This window comes from Myotis davidii, unplaced genomic scaffold (genome assembly GCF_000327345.1).
Source record: "Myotis davidii unplaced genomic scaffold, ASM32734v1 scaffold6, whole genome shotgun sequence".
Taxonomy (NCBI): domain Eukaryota; kingdom Metazoa; phylum Chordata; class Mammalia; order Chiroptera; family Vespertilionidae; genus Myotis; species Myotis davidii.
In genome coordinates, this window is record NW_006383011.1 from 13,954,502 (window position 1) to 13,961,203 (window position 6,702).

The 6,702-nt window shown below is 42.7% G+C and overlaps 1 protein-coding gene across 2 annotated transcripts in view; it reads left to right on the plus strand.

Moving 5' to 3' along the window:
- The window catches only part of FSHR (follicle stimulating hormone receptor), a 135,726-nt gene that overhangs the window by 87,509 nt on the left and 41,515 nt on the right, over nucleotides 1-6,702 (plus strand). The window lies entirely within an intron of this gene.

Consider the following 6,702-nt stretch of genomic DNA (forward strand, 5'->3'; position numbering starts at 1 on the left):
TCACTTTTTATCCCTCTCTTTTAATTCCATTTGCTTTCCCAAACAACAATCATACTCATGGCACCCAATTGTAGGTATTAGATACACTCCTGTATCCAGCCAGAGATAAACTCTTAGGTCAGCACCTCCTACTCCACCTTTTTCTCCAGTAGCCACTCCATTTTCATTTTCTTGCATATTACATACATCACCTTGAATCTACTCCAAATTTTAATTAAATTATCAGAACACTTAATTGAAAGAAGATGACTCATGGCCCACTCAAACCTCTCCTGAGTCATCAGTTAAGAACTGCTTGTCTAACGGAAATTACAAAGAGCCATTATTATGATAATGATGATAGGAAATAAAAAGACATTTGCAAGAAATACTGAAAAAAAGTGAGAGGATTTAGGATATATTCAATATTAAAGAGTAGTCAGATGACCCCAGGATTTAAAGCTTGGGTTGGGCCACTGAGCCAAGAGGGATGACAGATGGAGCTGTTGGCTGCATCTGTGATTAGGGAGGGGAGGAATTGGAAGAGGAAAATAAACCTTCCCAGCCAAGCTGTCCATGAAGGGTTTGCAGAACATGTAGTAGAATATGACTTTGGCAGCTACAGACCGGGACTAACAAGGAAACTAGTTCCAATGACATGTGAGGCATCAACAAAAGGTACTAACAGGACAAGCTTGAGTGATACTAAAACAGAGCTTGAGAAATGCTGGCATCTAGAGTGGTTTGAGAGGGAAAAGCCTATCTAATAAAAAGGGTATATGCAAATTGACTATCACACTATCACAAAGATGGTGGTGCCCAGTTCCCTCAGCCCCGCCAGAGTCCCACAGTCCTTTTAGCCCAGCGTGGGTGGGGGTGGGGCGGCAGATGAACGGTGTGGCCAGACCCACCCCCAGCCCCCCAGATGTCCATGGTGGGCTGAGGCACAGGCAAGCCTGGGATGGCGGCTGCCCAGCCACCCAGGGCTGCCCAAGGCTCAGGTAACCAGGGCTGGCCGAGCCTTGCGCTGCCAGCAATGGCAGCAGCAGAGGTGTGATGGGGCCATCACCTTCCCCTGATCTCCTGGTCGCCTCCTGCCCCTGAGAGCTCCTGTACTATGAGAGGAGGCTGGCCAGGCTGAGGGACCCCACCCTTCCAATGTATGAATATTCATGCACCGGGCCTCTAGTATGTTATATGGGTGTTTTGTGAATTCAAGGACCTCATCTGGGACCTAGATAAGTAGAGCTAAAGGCATCCAGACATCATCAGTACAGCAGACCAAATATACATGTGCCCATTGCATGCTGTATTAAATGTAAAATCCACTGGGACAAAAGCCTATCTCACAGACAAGCTAACTTTGCCACCTTTTACCAGACTTGGGCATGTTGCCTAGAGAAAGGAGGGTAAATAAATACCGAAGACAAACTTCATCTTTGCAGTTTTGTGGGTGCCATTATCAGGACTCAAAGACTACTTTTCCTTCAACTATCCATTCATCCACTAAACATTTGTTGAGTACCTATTACATGCCAACTTACCGCTAGATGCTAGAGATACAAAGACAGACAGATAAGATACCATCCAGAAACACAAAGCAGGTTGGGGATTAAACAATGCCACTACCACCACTCCTGAAAAGCAATGACAACACAATGTGTGAATTTCTTTAACTGAGAAATTAAAGAAGTCTTGTGAAAATGGGTAGGAAAACTTTAATGATGAGAGAGTAAGGGAAAGCTTTTCAAAGAGGATTTTGGGTTCTTAAAATCAAGTACTTCATTCCTCTTAAGTTGATTTGCACTCTTCTATCATTCTCTTCACATCTTCTCCTATGTCTGTGTTTGGGAGAAAGATCTGGTGAGTGTTATTAACCTTTCTTCTAAAGAGCCTTGCAGTCCAAAGTGTGATCTCAATAGTAGCATGATCCCTTTACCTGAGGTACTAGAAATGCAGAACCTCAGGCCCCACTCAAGATCTTCCCCCGGGAATCTGAATTTTAATAAGATCCTCAGGTGATTCACATGTGCACGAACAACTGAAAAGCACTGTCATAGAAGATGAGAGCCTCATCTCGGGAAATAAACTTCCAACAGGCAGGACCCCTCGCCCAAGAAGGGCAGCATTCAGAGTCTACCTTGGACAGTTCCAAGTCTTTTGGTATCAGGATCTCTATATACACTTTCCACTTATTAAGGACTGCTGGGGTCCAGCTCCAGCAGGTCCAGGGGTTCGCCAAAGGTGTGGACGGAGTCGGCGAAGAAGGAATGACACGGAGACAGCGTTCAGTTGATCAGCAGCCTTGCCAGGATCTCTAGCCACAATCTCCAGCCAAGTACTGTGTCCATGTTCTCTTGCTAGGTTCTCCAGCCAGGTTCTCCAGGTTCTCCAGCCAGGTTCTGAACTTCTGTCTCTTATTACATCTGTATTTATACCAGTTGCTTCCAATCCTATCAATCTCTATTCCAAAGGTTAGGGAGTTTCTTATCTCCATTCCAGGGAGTAAAGATTATGTAGCTTAAGCATGATTGTTCGTAGTTAAAGAGATTAATTACTCGCCTGGCACTTAGTGAAGGGGTTTTATTCCCTCCCTAACTTCAGGGGAAAATCTCTACCTGGGGAAACAACCTTTCTTGGAGAGGTGACCTTGGTTAAAACACAGCGCCAAGAAGGTGAGCAAAACATATTAAGAACAGTATGCCATATATGCCAGGTCCCTTGAAACAGCAAGGATGGAACGGCTCCCGGCAAAGGACAGCAAAGAGATTTACTTATATGAGTTATAGCTACTGACTTTTACAATACTAAAAATTAAATTTGGAAAATTATCTGTTAGTTCATCTAAAAAAACAATAAATTCCTACATGTTGATATAAATAACAGTTTTCAGGCAAAATAACCACCTTTTCAAAATGTATTAGTAAGAAGAGTACCATGGTTTTACATATTTGCATCTGACTTAACAGAAGACAGATGCATTCTCATATCTGCTTCTGTGTTATAGCTGTTACTATATCACACATCAAATAGGGTCCCATAATACGCTCACAGAATGAGAGTGAAAATTTCTATTTTAGTGTTATTATTAAAAAATTGTTTTACCATACAGACCACTGGGCCACTTTGAGATCTATCCCAACCCTAGAGCTCTCCTCTCTCATGGACCTTTACCTCTAATTTTTAGGAAACACCATCATACTTTGAATTGTGCCAATTGTAATGATTTGTCACAACTGCAAAGAATATTCTTAACAGAATCATTTGAGACAAAGAATGATTTCTTAATTAGATAAGTTCTTTGGATGGAAAGATTCCACATCCTCCCTTCAAAGACCAGTTGAGTGATCCCCACAATTGTGTTATCTTAGCCAAGCCAGGTCACCTGTTAATCTACCTGGAGATGGTATTAGCTGCACTAACTCTAATATGCACAGGTGCACTGAAAATGAAGGGAAGCTATACATTAAAAATATATATATTGTTAATTAACTAACTAAATGCAAGGTGCTACTACATATTTTCTACATCTCTTGCTACACATTTGCAATGTTGTGACACTGGTTGAAACTTTCTTAATTATGATAAAATTAATCTAACTCATACCTGCTCTATTTACTCCTGTCTCCAGGTTCTATCTCCAGATTTCTCTTGCTTCTATTTAATCTCATTATCTTGTACTCCAGGAACCTTGTTTATTTAATTTATTGTCTTAGCAGACAGGGAAAAATTGCCCCTTGTCCTGAAGCAAGTTTTAAGACAGAAATCATAGATCTAAAAGGACCTTTTGGGCATCTCATCCAGCAGGTCTCAATACTTCATGCACGTTAGACTCACCATTACTTGGAGAATTAAAGGGAGAAAAAAACAACATCAGAGTCAAACTCCAGACCAAACAAATCCAACTCTCTGGTGTGGGCCCAGGCGTTGGAACTTGTAAAGGTCCATCAGAAGATTCTAAAGTGCAGCCAGAGCTGAGAAACTCCGATCTAGTCCAACTCTTCACTTTCCAGAAGTGGGATGGGGGGAAAGACAGCCAAGTTGGGAAGGAATCTAACATAGAATCACCAAAATAGAACTAGAATTTGAACACCACATTCTGGCCAGACAACATGACCAAGATCCTCCCATTCTTCTCTTAATTCAGTCCTCAAAATGAAACAAACAAAAATGGAGTTTTAGTCTTCTTCCTTATTAAGAAGGCATTTTTCAAATGTTAAAGTATATTTTATATACAATAAAATATATGTACCCATTTTAAATTTAAAGTTCAATAAGTTAGACACATATATATACACACACCCATGTTAGTACCTCCCCAACCTTAACATAGGATATTTTCATCACCCCGGAAAGTTCCTGTGCCTCTGCCCTGTCAGCAACCTCTATCGAGGCCTCAGGCAACAATTAGCCTGGTTTCCCTCACTGCAGATTGGTTTTTCCTGTTTTAGAACCACATAGAAATGGAACCATACAGTATGCATTCTTTTATGTCTGCATTCTTTCACTCAGCATAATTTTTTAAAGATTCAATGATGTTGTATCAGCAGTTTGTTCCATTTTATCGACGAGCAGTATTCCATCGCATGAATATTCCATAGTTTATCCAACTGGGTTGCTTCCGGTTTGGGGCTATTACAAATCAAGCTGCTATGGGCATTTGTGTACAAGTCTTTGAAAGTGCATAAATTTTTATTTCTCTTGAGTAAAGATATAGGAGTGGAAATATTAGGCCCAACGTGGCCTGGAAGGCAAGGTACATACAAGGAAACGGTTCTGCATCCAGGCAGGGCTCTTTATTAACACAGAGATCAAAATGCTGACTTCATGGGCATGTTCAAAGGATGGGAGAGAAAGCATATAGAATGTTGGTAAATAGAAGACACTTAATAAATGATAATAGAAATAACTAGAAACAGAACTGGGTTGGACTGTTCTCAGTGAGGTACTTTCCCACTACAGCACACTGTTCACCTCCCCCCAGTGCTCATCCAGCCAAAGGCTCCTCCAACCCCACCCAACCCCTATACCCCTCCTATCCTTCAAGGCGAGGCCATAAAATGTGAACTGCCTTCTGAATTAATTTAGAACTGTTTCTTGGCTTGTGTGTTCTATTAATTTTTAGTTATCTTTTAAGGAGAAGTGCCTACCTTTGGGCCATTATTAGACTGAGATATGACCACAAGCGGTGACCAACCTATTGATAACTGTAAGTGAACCTGAAAATAGCTTTCAGAAAATATGACTTTATTTGCATTTAAACTCCCTCTGTTGTCTAGTTCTTTCCCCCATGCCTTATTCTCTTCCTGTTCAAATCTTCCACTCCTCCTAAAAGTGCCCTTCTATCTGCAGGACAGAGGAGCAAGATAAATGGCCAATGTCCGATGTGTTCTATTAAACACACACACACACACACACACACACACCTTATCTATGTTCAACTGTAAAAGCTGTGAAGACTTAAATTTACCAAATGAATCATAAAAGATGCTATCCTAGAATAAGGACTTTTCTCTCACAAAATGTCTCCTCTCTCATGGGGCCTTGTGAGAAATAACCCTATCCTCACTGAGGTGACAAGCCCCAGATGTCACCAGCCCCCCTCACTGAGGTGGCTGCTGTTCACAGTTATACTTCCCCTCTCCCACAAGGTGGTCTCTTGTCCTGCCCTCCACACTGGTCCCTTGATCAAGGACCTTTTTTGAGCTCTTCAGCTAAACAGGCCAGCAAACAGGTTTCTTCCTCAGCCAGTTTGAATGCATGCTGCCTTCAGATTTCCAGGGACACTCAGCTTTGGCTTTAGAACTGCATGCGGGTCTTCCTTGGGAGGCCTAATAGCATGTTTCATCTGTGAGCCACTTTATAAAAATTAACTGATTAAGCCACCCTCTCTCTTCACAAACTCTAGGCTTTTGCACAGTGGACTACATTCTCCACTGCCCTCAAATTACTCCAGGAGGAAAGAAACTGGGGCTAAATGATCTTTGGGGGGTATTTTATGCCAAGACAACATTAATGCCAAAGACCTTGAAACAGCAACCCCCACTTGGGTAGTGACTTGACCAGGGAAGGATTTAAGTCCATGTTTATTTAAAAGACACTGAATTGAGGTTCTCATCTTCCAGAACCAGGTCAGCAGACTGAAGAACTTGACTCCATGGTCTAGGGCAGGGTCACTGAGTAAAGCCCATGGCACTAAGTGCAACCTGCCAGTTGTCTTTATAAATAATACTAGTGGCCAGGTGCATGAAATTCATGCACAGGGGGTGGGGGAGGGGCTATTCCTCTCCAATCTGGGACTCCTCAGGGGATGTCTGACTGCTGGTTTAGGACATCCTAAACCAGCGAGCAGTAGGACATCCCTCTCACAACCTGGGACCACTGGCTCCTAACTGCTCACCTGCCTGCCTGCCTGATGGTCCCTAACCACTCTGCCTGCTGACCTGCTAACCCCCAACTGCACCCCACCACCAGCCTGCATGCCCCCAACTGCCTCCCTGCCAGCCTGCTCACCCCAACTGCCCCCCCTGCTGGTCTGATTGCCCCTAACCGCCTCTACCTTGGCCATGCCACCATGGCTTTGTCCGGAAGGACGTCCGTAAGGTCTCCCAGTCTAATCAGCATATTGCCCTTTTATTAATATAGATTTTATTGGGATACAGTCATGCTCATTTACATGTTAGCTATGACTATTTTTGCCCTAAATTATCAGTTGAGCAGTTG